The 22,852-nt window shown below is 40.7% G+C and overlaps 1 protein-coding gene across 1 annotated transcript in view; it reads left to right on the plus strand.

Annotated features, from left to right (window-relative positions):
- Positions 1–12,214: 12,214 nt before the first annotated feature.
- Positions 12,215–22,852, plus strand: part of LOC124718706 (homeotic protein Sex combs reduced-like) — a 314,948-nt gene continuing 304,310 nt past the window's right edge. Inside the window, exon 1 of the mRNA XM_047244327.1 lies at positions 12,215–14,044. The gene's annotated coding sequence lies outside the window, so the exon portion shown is untranslated. The remainder of the gene's footprint in view (positions 14,045–22,852) is intronic.

The raw sequence follows: 22,852 nt of genomic DNA on the forward strand, positions 1-22,852 counted from the left end.
AAAATTATAAATATTTTCAATATGATAAAAAGCAGCCGTATTATTAATAGTTTTTCGCGGAGCACTTAACCACTTCCTACAGAAAACCAGTGTTTCGTGAAATGCGGTTGCCCTAGAATACAAAAGCTGGCCACTCCCAACAGACTTCTCGATAATAACTGAGAAGACATATATAGTAAGCAATACTCTGTTCAAATATACGACGGAGTGGGTTTAGGGGTGGCAGTATTTATCAACGAGAAACTTATTGATCGCAATTTCTTGTTTGTTCTTTGAATCTAATGTAACGACTGCGCAAAATTCTGAATCGGTCAAGCAGGATGAAATTATAAAATTAGATTCGAAGAAAACACAAGAAATTGCAACAGCAATCAACGAAGCTTTTACCAGCATCTCGAAAATCAAAACCACAAAGCAGAACATATCGAAAATAAATTACAGGTTCTGCGCAGAATACCGAAGAGACGTACCATGGACATCGTGGAAAAATTTGAAATATGCACAAAAAATATGACCGCCCGGTCCAAGGCGCCTTGCCACGGTTCGGGCAGCTGCCCCGTCGGAGTTACGAGTCCTCCTTCGGGCATGGGTGCGAGTGCTGTCCTTAGCGTTAGTTAAAGTCAGATTAAGTAGTGTGTAAGCCTATGGACGATGACCTCAGCAGTTTGGTCCCATAGGAACTCATCACAAATTTAAATTAAAAAAAAAAAAATTTGCAAACGATATCCTTGATGAACAAATCGATCTCAAACACAGAAGTTATCTAAAAGATATTATTGACATTTCGTGAAACAAGAACAGATAAAAACCACAGATACAAATGATAACAATAGTCTAATAACAATGAAAGGCAAGTAACAACACTGACTACAATATATTTCACTGTAAACGTAAAGCGTCAGCGAGAATACATCGTCATTCCAGATGTGTAAAGTATTTTGCCAAAATATTCTATACAAACAAAACTTACCTGATTATAGCTATTTGGCAAAAAATTGATAGATGACGGTCTACTAACTGATGCAATACGGGCATATATTCCGTCTAGGTGTAAGTGGGTACGCAAACTGTCCTTTCTGTACAACTTTTATAAACGTAACTAGACTCACCAAATGTAACATCGACAGGTTCACTTGAGAAAGGCGTTATAGCAGAAACAAAGAAGAAGGATTACTAATTATACCATTTGCAGCTTACCTGGTATTATTCATTTCGAAATGTCATATTATGACATTAGATTCGTTACGAAATGCGAAGAATCGTAACTTCTTTAATATAAGACGTCAAATGAGAAGATGCGCGTGCACCGTCGCCAGATAGATTTCGGATGGACTGAAGCTCATATAGGGGTGTAAGGCTGTGAAGTAGCTGTTAATCTGGCTAAGAGAGAAACTGGGTCACGGGAGACGGCAAACCACTGCATAACACCTACAAGTGCAATAAAGAAAAAAAACTAAGAGGTGAGTTAGAAACAAATGGAAACTGAATGGCAACGAATTGGAAAAGGGAAAAACATGAAATCGTATTTTCCCAAAGTCCAGCAGCAATGTTTCACTATTAAGCTACTACTAATCGCTGAATTTTACAGCCACTTTAACGGACTATGGGTAACTGAAAGCCTATTTTAAACGACTGGAAATGACCAAAGGCACACTGTGAACATAGAGAAGACCAAAATACCGCAGTATTATTCTGCAATAATTTAACGACAGAGAAGGACTGTCTGAGGAAGAAAATAACTTAAAATGGAGAACGATGGGCCATCAATAAATTAGGCTTAGTTCACAAATTCACCAGAGATGTTTACAGCTTTCGTAATCCGACAAGATTCTCAGTTGTATGACAATCATTTGGTATGAACTACAGCTTCATACCTATCCTGACTACCGTTGATGTACGATAGAAGCCTAACAGATTTGCTAGCGTAACTCGGTCAGTCATTGACACAGTTATTACATTGTTCAAACACACAACCGTAGATACAAATGTGACACGTTAATTGCTAGCTTTCGACACATTCTAGTTTTATATTTGAAAAGTTAAGCGCTCGATACATCCGAGTTTTTAGAATAAACCTCCATTTGACTAGGTGTTACTTGCCCTAAAGAAGACACGCAAGTTGCAGACAGACAGCTTTCGGCCACAGCCTTCATCAGAAAAGAGAATAACACACCACTCATACACACAAGCAAGCACATCTCATGCACACATGGCACCTGCTCCAGCATTCAGTTTTATATTTTGTACTGGATTCGGCTATTGTGCCATTACCGAGTACAGTGCTAAAACTTCTTTGACCATTAACACATCATGTCTGATAAGGTAGTCCAAAGCAGGTAAACAAGATTAACACATGACTTTAAGATATAACTGTTAAATGTAATCTTACCCTGCCACACATCACCATTGAAATCCTCTGTCTGTGCACAGGTTTTGAAAGCTTCGTGAGAGGTAAGATATACAAACGGAAAACTTTTCACTTATGATCGTTCTTTCTTCTTGCCGTTGGCTCTAGTTCTTGCGTCTAGGGGTACATTCTTGCCGCTGATGTTTTGATTGAACTCACAACGTTACCTTATGACTAAATAACTGATGGACATTTTCCTCTATTATTCTTGAATTTTATTCTATGTCACATTTTTCAGTATCACACCAACTATACAATTTCCACGCCTATCACACCACAGATTACATTATTAGTGACACAATCAAAAAGACCCCTGATTCCATCAGATGTATACCCACTATACTAACATTCTGCGGTACTCTCAATATTCCAAACAGTTTACAAAGCGAATAATTTCATGAGGAAAGAAGAATCTTCAAATTATATCATTATTTTATAAATGCGTCCAGAAATAAATTTAATAATTACCCTTAGTTTGTGCAGTTAATAATATGAATTTTAAATATGTCAAATATTTCGTAATTTTTGCTATTTTTAAAAGAAGAGTAATTTTAACTGCACATACAGAGTGTAACAAATTAATTTCCCTTTATACATTTTAGCCTGAAATATAACAAATTGCATACAAAAGCAAATGAAATTCTTTCATTAACTTCTCGTGGTTGGGATTCACCGTCATATGATATTTCTTGAAAGACGTCATAGTCGCCGTTGACTGTATAAAATATTTATTGTTACTATTGCAATTTCGGCCTTATGGCCATTTTCAGGTAAACTCCAAAAGTTAAATTCTGCCAGAATATAAAACTATCTGACATGAGTACATTCTTTCAGTGAAACAGCCGAGATAATGTTCACGAGATTCGAGATTAATCCTGGTATCGGCTACTTCTATAGAAAAAAGGTTATGTTAGAAAGGAGTGTCCCATTACAGAATGAGTTGTGTTATCTTTGTTGATCTAAAATTCTAGGGGTAACAATTTATGTCAAGTTTCACACGGTGGCAGACTTCGGTTGACTGGCAGAATACTAGGGAAAATATAATCAGTATTGCAAAACACTCGTGCGACCTATTCTAGGATATTGCTCAAGTGTGTGGGACCCATACTAAATAGGACCAGTGGCAGACGCTGGACTTATACAGAGAGGCGCATTGTGAATGGTCACAGGTTTGTTTGGGCCGCGGGGGGGGGGGGGGGGGGGCGGGGGGAGGGAGGGGGCGGGGGGTCTCACAGATATGCTGAAGAAACTGGACTGGCGGGCTCTTGCGGACGGACGCTAACTATCCCGAGGAAGCCTACATACAAAGTTTCGAGGACCGGCTTTAAATCATGAATCTAGGAATATACAACGACCATCTACGTATTGCTCCTGAGGAGCTTAGGTTAACTACATCGCTCACAAAAGCGTTAAGGCAATCACTCTTCGCGCTCTCCATACGTGAATGAGACGGGAAAAGGCCCTAACAACCTGTACAGTGAGACGTACCCTCTGCCATGCACTTCATAGTGGCCTACACAGCAAAGTATGGATGTAGATGATGGTCAAAAAGCTGTCGCTTGCTAGTTCTTTACAATAAGTATTTTTTTAAACACTGACTGTTAAAAACTGTAAAATTTTACTGTTTATTTGCTGCTACTGACCGATTTCGACTTCATTATCAAGCGCGTACGCAGTATAAATGTTTCGAGAAATATTACAACCAGGCGCCTTTTCTTTTACTCTAAATGGTTCAAATGGCTCTGGGCACTATGGTACTCAACATCTGAAGTCGTCAGTCCCCTAGAACTTAGATCTACTTAAACCTAACTAACCTAAGGACATCACACACATCCGTGCCCGAGGCAGGATTCGAACCTGCGACCGTAGCGGTTGTTTTACTCTTAACTTTTTATCTTCCGCTACCGGTTTCATCAGATGGAACACATTTATTGCATGTTTGTAACATTGTGAGGGTCATGTAGCTGCGGCAAGATACATGGAAGCACTGAATGTGGCGAGAATTATCCACATTATCAGATCGATTTAGCTGCATTACGCAGTATACCTCTGCAACATGCCGCAAGAGGTGTGACATGTAAATCAATCCATCCGTCACTCATGAGCATTGCCACAACCTGTATCGAATACGAACAGGTAGATTCTAAATGTGGAATAACTTGACATCCATCCACTGAAGAACTGCATTTTATCACATATGAACCCCGACAAGACTCAGATGATGGTAGCAGTTCTGCTATCCCGCGTCCGGCCATGCTGATTTTTTTTCCGTGATTTCCCTAAATCGCTCCAGGCAAATGCCGGGATGGTTCCTTCGAAAAGGCACGGCCGACTTCCTTCCCCATCCTTTCCTAATCCGATAAGACCGATGACCTCGCTGTCTGGTCTCCTCCCCCAAAAACAGCCAGCAGTTCTGCTAGTAATCAACCACGTAACAGTAAAGAACGGGAAAGTTAAAATAGTGGAACAATTTAAATACCTAGGAGAAGTTTTAACATCAGAGTACGGTGATGTGGAAGCTCCATACTTACCAATCGTATACAACAACTCTGTCGACGAAAGATCCGTGACCAAAGAATGGAAGTTGCCCAGGTCCGTCCATTATTCAAAAAAGGTAATAGGAGTAATCCACTAAATTACAAGTCCATATCATTAACGCCGATATGCTGCAGGATTTTGGAGCATATATTGTGTTCGAACATTGTGAATTACCTCCATGAGAACCATCTATTGGCACACAGTGAACACGGATTTAGAAAGTATCGTTCTCGTGAAACACAAGCAACTGTACTCACTAGCAGTTTTGAGTGCTATCGACAAGGGACTTCAAATTTATTCGTTTTTTTTTTTTTTTTTTTTTTTTTTAGATTTACAAAAGGCTTTTGACGTTATACCTCACAAGCGGATTGTAATCGAATTGCGTGCTTTTGCAATATCGCCTCAGTTATGCGACTGGATTCGTGATTTTCTGTCAAAGAGGTTACAGTTCGTAGTAAATAACGGAAAGTCATTGAGCAAACCAGAAATGATTTTTGGAGCTCCTCAAGGTATTGTTATAGACCCGGTGCTGTTCCTTACCTATATAAATGATTTAGGACACAATCGGAGCAACCGTCTTAGGTTGTCTGCAGATGATGCTGCCGTTTATCATCAGAACATCAATATGATTTAGATAAGATATCCATATGGTGCGAAAATTGGCAACTGACCCTACATAATGAAAAGTGTGAGGTCGTCCACATGGGTGCTGAAAGGAATTTGTTAAACTTCGGTTACACATAAATCAGTCAAACCTGAAGGCCGTATTTCAACTAATTGCGTAGAAATTACAGTTATAACAACTTAAATTTGAAAGAACACACAAAGTGTTTTGGAGAAGGAGAACCAAAGACTGCGTTTTATTGGCAGAACACTTAGAAGGTGCAACAGATCTACGGAAGAGACTGCGTACACTACGCTTGTCCGTCCTCTTTTCGAGTAGTATTGCGCGTTGTGGCGTCCTTACCAGAGAGAATTAACGAAGTACATCGAGAAGGTTTAACGAATAGCAGCACCTTTTATACTGTCGAGAAATCGTTAAGACAGTGCCACGAACATGATACAGGATTTTGGGTGGACATCATTAAAACAAAAGCGTTGCTAGTTGTGGTCGGATCCTGTCACGAAATTTCAGTCACCAACTTTCTGCTCCGAATGCGGAAATATTTTGTTGACGCCGACGTAGAAACGACAATTATAATAAAATAAGGAAAATCAGAGCTCGCACGGAAACATATAGGCGCCCACTTCATCCGCGCGCTGTTAGTGTCTAGAACAATAGAGTATTATTGTGAAGGTGGTTCGATGGACGCTCCACCAGTCACTTGAGTGTGATTTGGAGGATATCCATGTAGGTGTAGATACATAGTGGGCGAGAAACCTGCATGGGAAAAAAGGACTAACAAAATCATGAAAAGTCAAAAATTAACAGGGTTTACATACAGTAAAATGTATCTGTCAATCAAAACTAAATTAAAACATTATAAGATTGTTGTTTGACGAGAGGTGACATACAGAAGTGAAACTCTTTTCAACGTCACCCAGAAAAATAGAACCGAGAAAATCTTAAAAGTAGAGCCAATACTTACATAAGAAACATCAGAAGAATGGACAACGGCGGATGTGTACAACGAACTGGTGCCCCTTACAGATATGATACGGAAGAAAGGACCTCTTTTTTTTTGTCACATTGGACAGCAAGAAAAATTATAGAGAAACCTAGAAAGATGAAGCAACAAGTAGGATGGATAAAGGAAATCAGGGAGGATATAAAAGAGCCAGAGGTATCCGTGGACGATATGCAAAACAAAACAGAAAATTTAAACAAACAGAAAAAATAAAAAATACGATTTAAGCCAAAAGTAGACAAGCGACAAAAAATAAAAAGGGTATTTACAGATGAGAAACGACGAAAAATTTGAGAACGAATGAAAAAAATATGGGTCAATTCGAAACGAGAAATTATTGAAGAAGATGATCAAAAATGAATGACTGAAGTGGTCCAATGACGCCATAAAAGCGGAAGAAGTATAACCTCAACGTATACTCTCTCTACATCCATGCGCAGAAAATATGGTCTACATATCCATGTACAACTTGAGGTACATATAACTGTGATAAAATTTGGTTCTTCAGTAGATGGATGTCAAGTTCGTGCTTCAGCACTATTACATGTGGATGTCTCACATGCTTTAGAGCCTTTCTGTTCTATTCGATACATATCGTGCTAATGCTGATGTCTGGTTCTATATGTAGACGGCTGTATTAACTTACATACCGCATCTCCTGTGGCATGTTGCATGGAGATAGTATACATGTGCTTCATAATGACTTCGCAGTTAAAATAAACCAACAGCAACAATAGACGATAACATTTTACAGCCTCTAACGGATAACGTTTTCTTTCGAAAAAATATATCGAGGCTGTTTAGGAAAGTAGTAAATTAGTAAGGCGTGTTAACCCTTTCGAGAGATGTTACACCTGTGATCGAATCACCAGATGGATCTTAACAGTTCCCCCGATATGGGAACAGACGCCTTCCGTAGCCAAGCACTTCGGTAACAGATCCTACAGATTTTTGTAGCTGGAACGACATGTTGACCACGAAGCCGCTTGTTGCAAGCCAGACGCGGCGTCATTGCTGTTTTGCTTTCTGGATTCTCCTCTCCGACTTAACGTCCGTTGAACTTGTCAGAAGAACATCACAAGTACAGAAATATCGAAGAAATTGGAATTAGCATATAAATTCACCCAAAACAGATATAATACAAGATCAGGGATCAGCTTCATTCCAGGCAAAAATTAAACATTATACAACAGTAATAAACCGGAAGCACTCAATACAAGGGGTGAACAAGAAGAACCGGAAAAGAAAGAAAGGAAAATACTCAGAAAAATTTAGGGCCCAAAAAGATGAAATATAACAACTGGACGAAGAGGAGAAATGAAGATCTAGAAACATAGAAACCATCACAGACAATAAGAAAGGGCAGACTAAAGTCTTACGGTTTATTGAATGAATGAACTAGGCTAACGAAGAAAAATTTTAATTTCATTTCCCAAATTCAAAAGCACCACGGGAGGGCAGGTAGAGACAGGAAGGGACTTGATAAAACTTAACGTCACAGAAGACACCATACAGAACTGGGAAGATTACGGTATGTTGATAATTTTTACTTTAGGACCATCTTATTACAAATGAATGAAACACAATTTTCGTGCCATACGCATTTCGCCTTTATTCTCTGCAAGGCATCTTCAGTGGCAGCTTCCGTAGATGTTGTTCTAAACGTTGTGTTTTTGTTGCATTTTTGGCACTGTTCTTCTTCTTCTTATTTCCATTTTAATTTTTTTATTTACTTACTTTATTTTGCGTACTTCACAGAGCTGAACATTTGTTTCGATGCTCCCAAAACAAGTGTTCAGTTTCTAGTGCTGTGAATTTCAAATCGTAAGAAGAACAGCTCCAAAAAATGGAACAAAACCATAACGTGTAGAACAACATTCACGGAACCTGCCACCGAAGACGCCTTACAAAGAATATAGGCGCAATGTGTATGGCACGAAAATTGTTACATTCAGTTGTAATTAGACGGTCCAAAAGTAAAGATTATCGACATATCGTAATATTACACGCAACTGAGGGCGACAAAAGTTGAGGAACAGGGAACGTTTCAAGCTATCAATACTGCCAAATTTCCAGTTCAACGATAAAACTCACAACCTAAGACGGTGATGTCAAATGAACAGTGGAAGGCCATCAGCCAACGCATGAAGAAGTAAATTTCCTTTACTACACGTCCATGGTCAAAAATATTTTTTCATCAGACTACCGGTTTCGGTCTACAATGGCCATCTTCGGATATGTTTTATAAAAACACGTCCTAATATACTGGAGCCATACTGGCGACGTCAAATGTTAAGCACAATATCAGCACCAGCATCGTCAAATATATATATATATATATATATATATATATGTATATATATATATATATATATATATATATATATATATATATATATATATATATATATAACAGCATTTGAAAGAGTCATCTTGTCAGCAAAACAGGTTTTGGAGTGTACCAGGTGTACCGGTATGAAATGAGCGTTAAGATACAACTGTGTCGATAGAGAACATTTGTTGTGAACGAGCCTTAATTTTTTTTTGTTTGGTTGGTATGACGTCTGTCAAAGATATTTAGCATACATCAAGTCATGGAACAAACAACATCATATGTTTTCATCGTGTTAACAATGTCGAATTTTGTACCAGAAAGTGATGATTTGCGGAAAGCATTAATTATTTGTTTTCATTTGAAAAAAAGTGCTGCAGAGTCGCATCGAATGCTTGTCGAGGCATATGGTGATCATGCTCTATCAGAAGCAACATGCAAAAGATGGTTTCAGCGGTCCAGAAGTAATGATTTTGATGTATGAAATGAAGAACGTGGAAGACCACCAAAACAGTTCGAAGACGCCGAATTGCAAGCAATATTGGATGAAGATGATACTTTGAGTCAGAAGCAAATGGCAGCAATGCTAAATGTTGCACAACAAACAATTTCTGACCGTTTGAAAGCTATGGGAAAGATCCAAAAGTGTGGAAAATGGGTGCCACATGAATTGAATGAAAGACAGACGGGAAACCGAAAACCCATTTGTCAAATTTTGCTTCAAAGACATGGAAGAAAAACAATTTTGCATCGAATTGTTACTGGCGATGAAAAATGGATTTATTTTAAGAATCCTAAACGGGAAAAATCGTGGGTTAATCCGGGACAACCATCAACATCGACTGCAAAACCAGATCGATTCGGCAAGAAGACAATGCTCTATGTCTGGTGGGATCAGAAAGGTGTGGTGTATCATGAGCTTCTAAAACCCGGTGTAACTGTGAATACTAACCGCCACAGACAACAAATGATCAATTTGAACTATGCATTGATCGAAAAATGGTCCAGAAGACGGAAAAGTAATTTTTTTTACACGACAATGTACCTGCACACAAAGCAAAACTGGTTCAGGATACAATCAATACACTTGGCTGGGAGCTGCTACCCCACCCGCCGTATTCACCAGACTTGGCCCCTTCAGACTACCATTTATTTTCATCAATGAGACACGCATTGTCTGAGGAACACTTCGACTCCTATCAAGAAGTCGAAAATTGGGTGTCTGATTGGTTTGCTTCAAAAGACGAACATTTCTATTGGCGTGGTGTCCACAAATTGCCAGAAAGGTGGTCAAAATGTACAGAAAGCAATGGTCAGTACTTTGAATAAAATGTTTTACTTTTCAATACTAAATTAGTGTTTCATTTTCACAACAACAACAACAAAAAAAGCTCATTTCATACCGGTACAACTGGTAGTGCTGCTGACAAGATGACTCTTGCATATGCTGTTATTTATATGTATTTGACGACGCCACTATAGCTCCAAGTACATTAGGGTATGTTTTTATACAACAGATCTGAAGATGACCATTATAGAGCGAAACCGCTAGTCTGATGACAAACAATGTATGAGCATAGATGTAAAGTAAAGGAAATTTGTTCTACATTCGGGTCACTATTTTATTTGCGACCATGTGGCAGCTTATGAAGGCATGAAGAAGTGCTGGGGAGATAAAAAGATAACACAATTTTGTACAGTGAATAGTTACAATTGAAAGAAAAACAGCCCTCGGTCACTGTTTCTAAAGAATGAACCGCGTTTCAACACTGCTAGGAGTGAAACTTCCTGGCACATTACAACTGTGTGCCGGACCGAGACTCGAACTCCGGACCTTTGCCTTTCGCGGGCAAGTGCTCTACCGACTGAGCTACCCAAGCACGACTCACGCCCCGTCCTCACAGCTTTAATTCCGCCAGTACTTCGTCTCCTACCTTCCAAACTTTACAGAAGCTCTCCTGCGAACCTTGCAGAACTAGCACTCCTGAAAGAAAGGATATTGCGGAGACATGGCTTAGCCACAGCCTGGGGGTTGTTTCTAGAATGAAATTTTCACTCTACTCCGCTGTAGAGTGAAAATTTCATTCTAGACTGCTAGGAGTGTCTTCCTCAGAATTTAAATCAGAAAATGGCCTATAACATGGTCACAGAATTATGACTAAAAACATATGATGCAAAGTACAGAGTCATCGTGAAAGAATGGCAGTTCTTACCTGTCATTAATATATTTATTATTTTATAATTGACATATAACTACTGCCAGTCTTTCACGATGATTCTGCACTTGTACTCTGTATCATATGTTTTTAGTCATAATTCCGTGACCATGTTACAGACCATTTTTTTTATTTAAATTCTGAGGAAGACATTCCTAGCAGTGTTGAAACCCGGTTTATTCGTTAAAAATAGTGACCGAGGGCTGTTTTTCTTTCAATTATAAGAAGATAAATTGCTCTACGTCGTCTATAATTGGACAAATTCTGTAATTAAAAGTAGTATCGAGGTTGTAAAGCCGGCCGTTGTGGCCGTGCGGTTCTAGGCGCTTCAGTCTGGAACCGCGTGACCGCTACGGTCGCAGGTTAGAATCCTACCTCGGGCATGGATGTGTGTGATGTCCTTCAGTTAGTTAGGTTTAAGTAGTTCTTAGTTCTAGGGGACTGATGACCTCAGCTGTTAAGTCCCATAGTGCTCAGAGCCTTTTGTACCATTTTTTTGAGGTTATAAACGGATTTTCAGAGAAAATTGTCAATTAATTTCTTAGTAATGTGGGCAACCTGGAATTTTGTGTACGTGGTATGCCAGTGACTGGTTGCGATTCTATTTAAGGGCTGTGGCGAGGGACTGGTCACAAGGCATATTTAATCACGGCCGGGACCTGCGCGGAGTGCGGACAAATAGCCTCGCAGAGCAAACCAGATCAGCGCGGGGAGAATTAATAAACACGCCGCGGCGCGGGACGGCAGCGAAGCGGCAGCAAACACCACCTCCTCCGTATGTCGCCGCCCAACGCGGCCTGTGAGCGCGCAGGACGTTGCAAGAATTTGAAGTAGCTGCGCGCCGGGGGGTGGGGGGCGGGGGGCGGGAGCAGAGACCACGCCGCCAGCCGGTGGGGTGGGGGAATGCGCGGTAGTAGGGGGCGCGTCCCGGCCACGGCGGCAGCGGAGCCCTGCCGGTGGTGGGGGGTGAGGGGACCCGCACGGCGCGGTGGTGGGGGAAGCGGTTCGCGCGGCGCGGCGGGAGGGGGGGACGGCTCATTGCCGAGTTACCACGAGGTCGCCAGCGATAGATTTACAACCAACCATCGGCCCGGAGAAGAAACACCGACAGGGCGCGCACCGCCGTTCGGGACTTGCAAGGAACAGCGGATCAACAGCAAGCGTTCGCCGCCTAGCGCCCTGTCACTTCCGGGACGGTCCGTCAACATCGTCACACACGTCGCGGCGATGACCGCCCGCCCGAACTCTCCGAGCTTCGCTCCCGTCTCGGGATGAAACTGCGGCGACTTTCCTGTCGCTAAGAAGTCGTCACCAGGGTGATAAATCGCCGTTGGCAGCCTCCTTCAGAGTTCTCCGGACGGGCCAGCCTACCTGCGGCACCGATTGACAGGTGACAGCCTCGGATCTGAGAACGTGGAGAGTGTATTCTGACACGAAGCCAGCCCCAGAACACACGACATCAGCACCTTCGGCGCATCCACTTGGTCGGGAAACCTGCTCCACTGCGGACGTTGGACATTTTACCCGAAGTCGACATGGAGGACGATGCGAGCGATGTACGGATCGCACAGCCGACTGAAGGACTTCCGATCGAGGCTTGATCGCTCTCGAATTGCACGCAGCGCCGTACAACGTGTGTGTGGTGTCTTGCTCTCTGAAACTCTTGCATCCGCCCGCCGGGATCTGCGTAGCGCGGCAAAAGCAACAGTTGGCACATTATTAATGGGACAATACTGGCACGATTCTCCACAGGTCTGACGCCATCTGCCTGTTCATCTACCGTGTGAAACTCCCCTACAGACCTCTACTATAAAGTCATAAGGTAGAGTCCGATAGCTGTTCAGTAATTAATTTACGTAGTTGTGCCAGTGTCGATATTATATGGAATTAATCCAGAAGTAGTGCAGTATAAAAATTTGTCTAGCAGTAATATAGTCTGTGTACTGCTTTAGTGGAAAGTAGTATAAAGTACTGTTTCTCAGGCGTCAGACGGCTGCTGACATCTGAGGAAACTAGCGATTACGTACTGCGTTAAAAATAGCTCGCGGAAGGTCGCGCAGCAGTGTTGCAAAAAAACACACGCGAAAGACAGCAATTTCGGAGCAACAGCAGTCGAAGCTGTTTGCGTCTTCCAACAGAGCTGCTCCTGGATGGTAGTGTTCTTGAAATCTGACGCGAAAGGTGACTTTTAATCCGTGTGCTGAATCGAAGTAAATGTCATTGTTTTACTTAGCAGTTTAACGAGTAAATAGAAGACAGACGAGCTTGTTTCGTATGCAGTGAGAGTGGAATGACGGAAGCGCACGAGTTACGAAGATAAACCTGCTGCTGTCAAAACTGACGTCTTTGTCTAAACTGGTGTTTAAAAGTTGTCTGACATTTGTTGTGCCATAAAACAGGTGTATCACTAGTAGCAGTGAAAACAATTCGACGTAATCTGACTACTTGTCTGTGCAGGGTAGTAGCGTATTTTAGGGTAAAAAAAAATAGTACACTGCCTGTGTCGGAAGGAATATTTCTCCTCGTGTGTCAACAGACCAGAACGGTGAAATATATATATAGAAAGTGTGCCCTGGAGCGCAAGACACCTGTCGCGTTTATCGGGAGATATAACTGTCGGAGCAACTTGGCAGCAGGTCCGGGAGAAGACGAGAAGAAACGAAGAGAGCGGCGGTGAAGACGACGACGACGACGCGCGGTGACCACGCTACTCGGCCGTCAGCTGTTTTCCAGGGACGCTTCCAGCTCCAGAAGAAGGGGGAGCGGCCGGCGAGAGGGAAAATTTACGACCCACCGGGCGATCAATTATTGTCCGCGACTGGAGGCCAGCCCTACGTGCGTGCGTGCGTGCGCCGCTGCGTAGCGCTTCCAGCACGCGCCGCGCCGCTGCCAGGCGACGGGAAAAGCGGAAAATTGCGCCCAGGTGAGTTTCACCGCCCCCAAGTACCTGTCTGTTTTCATATCAACACCCTCATTATTTTTTAATTTTTTCGTTAGTCAGCCATTCAGAGACCCCGACTATGTTAAACAGTCATGACAACCGCTGTCAGTTGTTTTTTTTTTCCTTCGCTTAAACCGAATGTTTTTCATTATTGTGTAGATCTAGTAAGGTTTCCATCCGAACATTTGGCACCATTAGCTCATTTGTCGTCTCCTAAAAACCCCGAACATCACTACAGCTGTTCTGAAGATATTCCGCTTTTTGCGCCTTTAGCTTCTCTAAATTTTTTCTGACGTTCCTGTACCTCTCTATTCTTCTGTTCAGTTTGCATGGAATGTGTTTCGAGACATTCATACTTCCTGGCTGTCAAATCGAACTCTAAGGGCATTGTGTGTGTGATTTTTTTTCTATTTTTGAATGTATTCCTTGTCTGGACATTTTTATATAGATCTTGTTTTTTATAAATTGGAACCTATAAGAGAAGTGTGCCACACTTTATATACTCTTTTTTCTTTCTAATTTATTGCGTTAGTATACATCCCTTTATTTACTTCGTTAGTCAACCATCTAAGGACCACGATAACTGTTGTGACAGTTGTCAGTTTTCTTTTTTTTCGTTTAGTCACATGTTTTCCGTTAATGTGGTGCGCCTAATATGGTGTTCATTTAAAGTTTTGGCACGAGTAGCTCATATCTCGTCTCTGAAAGAGACATACGTCACTACAGCCGCGCTGAAGATATTTCGGTTTTCTGCGTCTATCTTCTCTATCCATTTCCCGTAGGCCTTTTCTGTCGTTCATGTACCTCGCTATTCTTGTTTTCGGTTTGTAATCAAATGTGTTGTCGTTGCTTTTCATCAGGTAGGAGTTTTCTGTCTCCTTATGTGGCTATAAAATCAAACTCTATCTTTTTGCATTTTCTTTGTAATTTTTTCTTTTTTCCTATTTTAGAATTGATATGCCTTGTTTGGTCTTTGTCATACAGATCCTACATTCATAGCATGGTATCTGTATAACTTCTAACTTTTTCTCTCTTTTTCTGTCCAATTTATTGCCTTAGTAGACAGCTCTTTATTTACTTCGTTATTAGTTAAACATCTACGGATCCCGGTATGCGTATAACTGTTAAGACTATAGCTGTCAGTTCTAATTTTCGATCACATGTTTTTCATTAATGTGATGCATCGAGAACGATGGTCTTGTGAACATTAGGCACGGGTGGCTTATTTCTCGTCTCTTGAAAGGCCTAAACGTCATTACAGCTGTTCTACAGATATTTCCATTTTGTCTGTATTTAACTTTTCCGCCAGTTTCATCTAGGTCTTTTCTGACGTTCAAGTAACTCGATATTCTGTATTTTCTGCTTCAAGTTAAATGTCTTAAGATTCGTTTCATTGATTAGGAGTCATTAATAAAATAAGTTGGAAATGAAATCGAACCACAGCTTTGTGCATCGTGTCTGTAGTTTTTTCTACTTTAGAATATGTTTCTTTGTTGGACTTTATTTCATGTAGATCACGTTTTTATGATTTGGATTCGGTGTGTAGTGTAAAATCTTTATCCCTTTGCTTTCTAGATTATTACGCTAGTAAACATTTCTTTATTTGCATCGTTAGTCAACCCTCTAGAGACCACGATAACCGTGTAGCTTTTATGACAGCTGTTGCCAGGTTTTTTTCCGTTTAAGCCACATGTTTTGCATTAATTTACTGTACCTAGTACGGTGTTCATCAGCAAATTTCCCACCAGAAGCTAAATTTTCGTCTCTGAAAATCCTGAACGCAACCACAGCTGTTGTAAAAGATATTTTGGCTTCCTGTGTATTTAGCTTTTCTCCCCATTTCCTCTACATTTTTTCTGACGTTATGTACCTCGATTTTCATGTTTTCGGATTCAAGCCAAATAAGTTTCGTTAATTTGAAGTCATTAATATTATGTTGTAGTAACATCGAACTCTGTGCACTATGTCTGTAATTTTTTTCTATATTAAAACGTATTCATTTTTAGACCCCGTTTTTATTGCCGTATTTATTGCAACATCTTTCTCTAGTTTCTTTCTGACTTATTGCGGCAGATGCGTATAGACTTCGTTGGTGTTTATGGAAAAACAAATTTAACAGTAAAGGTTTCGTGTGATTTAGACAGCTGTCAATCATCGTTCTTCCAGCTGTTTGCCTGTAATCCATATGTCCAGATATTTAAAACTATTCACGAGTTTTATTGTTCCGAATCTTGTTTCTAACTGAGCTATATTGTCATATTTGACATTACGCCCGTTTTCTACAAAACGTGTTTCCAACCCAGTTTGTTCTGCTGTGTCTTTTGTCCATTATTTTGTTTTGTTGCTATTTCAAACTCTCCTGTCATTATGGTTGTATCATCTGCAAACAGGCTACTTCCACACCTCTCTTTGTGGTACTAGCCGTTAAAAATTGAAATAGGTTCCGAAGTTCGTTTCTTCCGCCGTTCTTGTAATTTTTTCTCATAAGCAACTGAACAACAGCGGCGAGGGTTTATCCCAGTTTCGAATGCCAATTTCGACTTCCCATCACCATTATTATTACTACTACTATTACTATTTATTACCAGTTTACGTCAGTGCTCTGTCAGGATTGGCTGGACTGCGTCAGAATTATATTAAACTACAATAATAACACAACAATTAAACAGATCTTATAACAACCTTGAAATACAATATCAGTGTTGTTGTTAGTGCCATAGCTCAGAGTCGCAAATCTGGTATCATTGTTCTGTCAACAGAAAACAAAAATTCAGACACAGAGCGTAAACATTTTTCTGTTTGACAATACGAGTTCTTTTCTTTGAACAGCTCTGCTGGAAGGATCTGAAGAATGGTAGCACACTATTTTCTAATGCCTCCATTAGTAAACTACCTTGTATCTTACTTAGTCTATCGACATCTTGGTGTGTCTAGACTGTCGTTATTCCATATTTTGCGATGGTCAATAAGGAGTTTCACGCTGATAGTGTCAGCTTTACGTGAATGAGGCAGTTCAACTAATGTTATGAGCAGTCCAGCAAAGATTTTCTTCCTCTTAGATGTAATGATCTTTACTCTTTTATTCAGTAGGAACAGCTTATTCCTGAGCAAATTAAACACACTCACCAACTAGAAGCCGATGTTTCGTGCCGTGACAACAAGTAGATGAAAAACGCAGCAATGTGGCATACCTCAAATCATTCATAATTAGTGTCACCACCCACAATCCCAGTACTGCAGACGCTTAATACATAATCTAGCGGCACTAGAAAATTTCTAGTAAGGAACTATCATTACTTAAACAATGGCTCAAATCGGATTTTATTTATTTTTTAGAAATCTTCCGTTACAGTCAAAATAAGAAGCACGTACAACCTGCTGAATTAGCTTTATGAATCTCCGTTATTCATGTGTCCACATATTTCCTTCATTTTTTCGCTTGAGTCGTATGTATGTGTTAGTCGTTCGTTGATGTTTTCACCTCTTGTTTTTATTTGATTTCTTAATTTGGTTCGTATTCGATATTAAACAGTAGAGGGCTGAAGTGTTCAATTTTAGGGTTAATGACAACTTTACTTTTGTTGTAGGTTTGTCGTCATTGTCTTGCCCTCGGAATAACCAGAAATTAATAACTAAGCCAATTTTCTTGTCAGCCATCTAGGACTCAATCTTTCGACATGCGTATAAAATATATTAATTTTTTCCCACATGATAATATTTTTCCACATTAACTCTTACTTTAAATGCTATTCCTGTTGTTCTATTGCCTTGTATGTGCCTCAAAATTTTTATTCCTTATGCCTTCATTTTTCTATGGATCCTAAAATTAGTGTTTAAGGTACATGCATACACCCTATGTGAATTATTATCTTACAGCCTCAAACATTACTCTGTTTGGCACACCTATAAAATTTTGTAGCGGTCATTGCATACTGAAAGGTAGATATTTGTCGACACATTTTCACGTAAAGTCACCACAAACCACAAACGCCAGTTCGAATATTTTCGTAGTACGCAAGAGTTAATACGAAGAATGGCCTGTGTTTCATACTCAAAACTGCCGTATTTTGTAATGTTTTCGGTTCTTTCGCATAATGGCAAATGTTTATAACACAGCAGCGACCGATTTCTTTTTTCTTTAAGTTCAGTTTCGTCCTCAAAAGCGTGCGACGGCTCTTTCCAGCAAGTGAACCACGTACGTTGAAACGATTTCTCGGAAAGATCGTCAACTTGATTGCGGCCAGTGACACGATATTGCGAAACAAATTCGCTGTAAAAGCAATTGCCCTGATTTAATATAAAATAGAAAAGAAGGCACTGCGAAATAATGCTTGTACGGTCATCTCGGAGTTGGTTTCACTTTCTTACGACAAGCAGACTGGAAAGAAAGCATTGATTATAGAATGGTTTATTAAAACAGTTAGAATTTTTTTTATTCGCTCTCCAAAGAGTCGGATCAGCGAATGTTCACGCCGACTTCTTCTTTGTTGTCTGTTGCGAGGAAAATCTCCTCGGCTGACACTTGCAGATTAAAAAGTTTCTAAGCTACTACCATCTTTTCCTACAATATTTCGCTCTCTCTCCCTCTCTCTCTCTCTCTCCCTGGACAAAACCATGATAACCGCATCAAGAGCACAAGTAAATTTTGACCCATCAAAATAGCTCACACAGCCCACAATAAAGTACCAGGTTCCATCTCAGCGCGTCAGTTTCCAGCGGCGCTACCACTAATGTTTTGACGCGCATGTTCTTCAGGATGTTACTCTTGTAAATATCACCATGGAGTGGTGAGCCTCCTAGTTTGAGAAAAACTAAATATTTCAAAGAAATAATTCGTGGGTAGCGATTCGCACTCCTACGATTATCATTACGGTCGCAGCTACAAGCCACAGGATAAAAAGTATTAAAAGTTTATCGCAATGTTGTGAACGTTTCTAGTGTTTTTTCTCACATTTTCATGTACGCCACCATTCTGTACCCCTTTAATCTAATTTCTTCGAGTGGCTATACACTTTCAGTTAAATTTTGTAGTGTTTTGTCTGAAAAGGAAAAAAAAATGTAGACTGCGAAATTATTCTCCCTTGCTCTGTATCAGTTCCGCTAATTTTGCACAACTCTCTACAAATTATTTCATCTAGGCCGTCTGTCTGTATCTACTTTTTTAATTAATGCTTTTCATTCATTCGTGCTTTATCCCTGAACACTGTGCGAACGTAGTCTTTCTCGCGAATGTATCAGTTTATTCTCTCAGCAGCGTGGCTTGGAGTATGCAAGTAATCGATTTATAACACATACGTTGCCGTTTTTTTTCCTATACTCTTGTAAAAAAAATTTCGTTAAACTGACATTATTAAACGACAATTTATGCCACCTCTGAACAGTTACAGTTAGAATACGAAGAGGCTACTATGACTGACCGTAGCGTTATGGACAGTACAATCGCCAGTGCAAACTGCGTGCTTAATCACTCCGCAACACCATGCTCTGTATAAACGTCGGTGTGAACTGCGCATTTGATACGGTTCATCATACACATACGGCGTCACACGTGATAAATGGTGCCGCGTAGCTGAGAGTACAGGAACATTCCTTTGTGCCTGCCAAGCGTCACTAAACTCACAGTTTGCGGGCTGCAAAAGTCTTAGTGTAATTCGCTGTTTTGAGATAAACGCCAATAGAATAACGTAGAACCTGTAACACATAATTTACGTTAGTTTCAACTTTATAATTACGGTTGTCACAAGGAAGGTTTATTCTATTTTTTTAATTACATTTTATTCCACTTTATAGTAAGACAACTTTTTCATAACAATTAATTAAATGAACTTAATTCTTCTGCAATATCACTTTCCTCTCCGGACGCTCAAACACTGTAAATAACGACTTGTTTACACGTTTTCAACAACTTAAACCGCAATACATTAATTAACAACAACCGTCAAGGGTCTTTAGGTTGAAGACATAATACACGTGAAAAAAATGTGTTTAAAACAGGTGGTTGATGATGTGACTAGGCTCGAAACGTTTACTGCTAATTTAAAAGAAACGCGAGAAATTTTGAAGCTGCAAATGTATTAAACTGAACGCAACAAAGTACGTTTCTCTCTCTCTATTGCCGAATAGTATAGAATATTTCCTCTCCAAGACAGAAGTTCGAGTTACTTCTATCCTCGTCTTGATTTAAAGCTGTAATTCCACAACTGACTTGTGGGTTACAAACGAGCCGTATTATTTTTCTCAATGTTATTCAACACCTCATCTGCTGCAACCTTTTACGGCGGGAGGCTATTGTCTGACATCCCCCTAGGATTACTTTAGTTTTGCAAGATGTTTCGTTTCTGCGGCGTTATTGCAAAGAATGTTAACCACTCTGTATACAAGGATGTGAATGACGAATGACTCATTTCATTGGAAAATAAAAGGAATTTCGATTGCGGATATGGTTTGTCAGGACTGAGATACATATTTCCCTTTCCGTTCAAGCGGCTTTTGTTTTGCGTTGTTTCGTAGTATCCTATATTTATATCCGTTCAAAAATGGTTCAAATGGCTCTGAGCACTATGTGACTTAACTTCGGAAGTCATCAGTCCCCTAGAACGTAGAACTACTTAAACCTAACTAACATCACACACAATCATGCCCGACGCAGGATTCGAACCTGCGAACGTAGCATCGCGCGGTTCCAGACTGAAGCGCCTAGAACCGCTCGACCACTTCGGCCGGCTTTGCATCCGTATCCAGCAAACCATCGCTAAGTGCATTTCTTTCGTCGTCCCCAGGGGAACGATAGATAACAGGCAGTAGTATATTCCTAAATTCTTTGCCTAACACTGGTTTTGGAAAGTTGATGGGCTTCCGTGGAGCAGTTTGCGCGAATCTCTAAGTCCCTGAGTATTCATGCTTTTCAGCATTTATGCGACGCTCTATCGTGGGTCAAACAAACAAGTAATCATTCGTGCTGCCTTTTTTTTGAGTCATCAGTCTTTGCCCGTTCCGATGTGGCGCGCCACGAATTATTCTCTCGTGCCAACCTCTTCATCTCAGAGTAGCACTTGCAACTCGCGTACTCAGATATTTACTGGATGCGTTCCAATCTCTGTGTTCCTCTACAGTTTTTACCCTCTACAGTTCCCTCTAGTACCACGGAAGTTATCCCCTGATATCAGGACACATATCCTATCATCCTCTCTCGAGGCAGATTAAACTGTGTGCCGGACTGAGACCCAAACTCCGGACCTTTGCCTTTCGCGGGCAAATGCTCTACCGTCTGAGCTACCCAAGCGCGATTCACGCCCCGTCCTCACAACTTTACTTCCACCAGTACCTCGTCTCCTACCTTCCAAATTTCACATGAGTTCTCCTCCTAACCTTTCAGAGCTAGCACTCCTGGAAGAAAGAATATTGCGGAGACATGGCTTAGCATGCGTGATGTAGAGAATGAGATGTTCTCTCCGCTGCAGAGTGAAAATCTCATTCTGGATCCTCTCTCCACTTCTGTGTTTCCCATACGTTCTTTTCTTCGCCGATTCTGCGGATAATTTCGTCATTCCTTATCTTACTAGTCCACGTAATTTTTCAACTGTCTTCTATAGATGAAAATTTCGTCCATAATGGGCGTCATAGAGTGTTGCGACTGTTGATCAGTACAAACAAAACAGTTTCTGCGTCAGTCATTTATTTTCCCACAACGCGTTTCGGTGGTTCACACCATCATCTTCAGGTGGAGAACTTTTTTTTTACATTGGTGGTGCTGGTGAAGAGTGCAGACATCTTTTCACAGTCGCAGACCAAGGGCAATGTAGGATATTAGCAAAAGACGCAATATAACCTACACTGCCCTTGGTCTGCAACTGTGAAAAGACGTCTGTACTCTTCGCCAACACTTACCATGTAAAAGAACAATTCTCCACCTGAAGATGATAACGTGAACCATCGAAATGATTAGTGGCAAAATAAACAAGTGATTGACGCAGAAACTATTTGTAAACTTCTATTGCACTACATCTCGAACATTTGTCTTCTCCTTTTCCCTTCATCTGTGGTTCACCACGAAACCATGCTGTGCTCCAAAAGCACATTCTCAAAAAATTTCTTGCTCGTATTAAGGCTTATGTTTGATATTAGCAGACTTCTCTCGCAATGAATGCCCTCTTTGGCTTTGATAGTCTGCCTATTGTGTCGTCTTTTCTTCGACTGTCATTGTTATTTTTCTTCCGAGGTGGCAGAACTGTTTCATTACGTCTAGTTCGTGGTCCCCAACTTCGATCAGACGCTTATCGTCTTCTTATATCCTCTATTCCTCATTACTGTCGTTTTTCTTCGATTTACTCTTAATCCATATTTACTGCTCATTAGAGCTCCCATTCCTTTCAATAGCCGGCCTGTGTGGCCGCGCGGTTCTGGCGCTGCAGTCTGGAACCGCGAGACCGCTACGGCCGCAGGTTCGAATCCTGCCTCGGGCATGGATATGTGTGATGTCCTTAGGTTAGTTAGGTTTAACTAGTTCTAAGTTCTAGGGGACTAATGACCTCAGCAGTTGAGTCCCATAGTGCTCAGAGCCATTTTAACCACTTTGAACCTTTCAATACATCCTGTGACTCTTATTGACGTTCACTGAGGGCAGCAATGTCATCAGCGAATCTTGTCATTGACATCCTTTCACTCTCAGCTTCAGTGCCAGTCTTAAACTTTTGCCACTCCTGCACTTCTCATAGACTGTACAGTAGAGGCGAAAGACTACATCCGTGTCTTACACCCTCTTTAATCCGCATTTCGTCCTTGATCTTTCAT

The sequence above is a fragment of the Schistocerca piceifrons genome, chromosome 10, assembly GCF_021461385.2.
Source record: "Schistocerca piceifrons isolate TAMUIC-IGC-003096 chromosome 10, iqSchPice1.1, whole genome shotgun sequence".
Lineage (NCBI taxonomy): Eukaryota > Metazoa > Arthropoda > Insecta > Orthoptera > Acrididae > Schistocerca > Schistocerca piceifrons.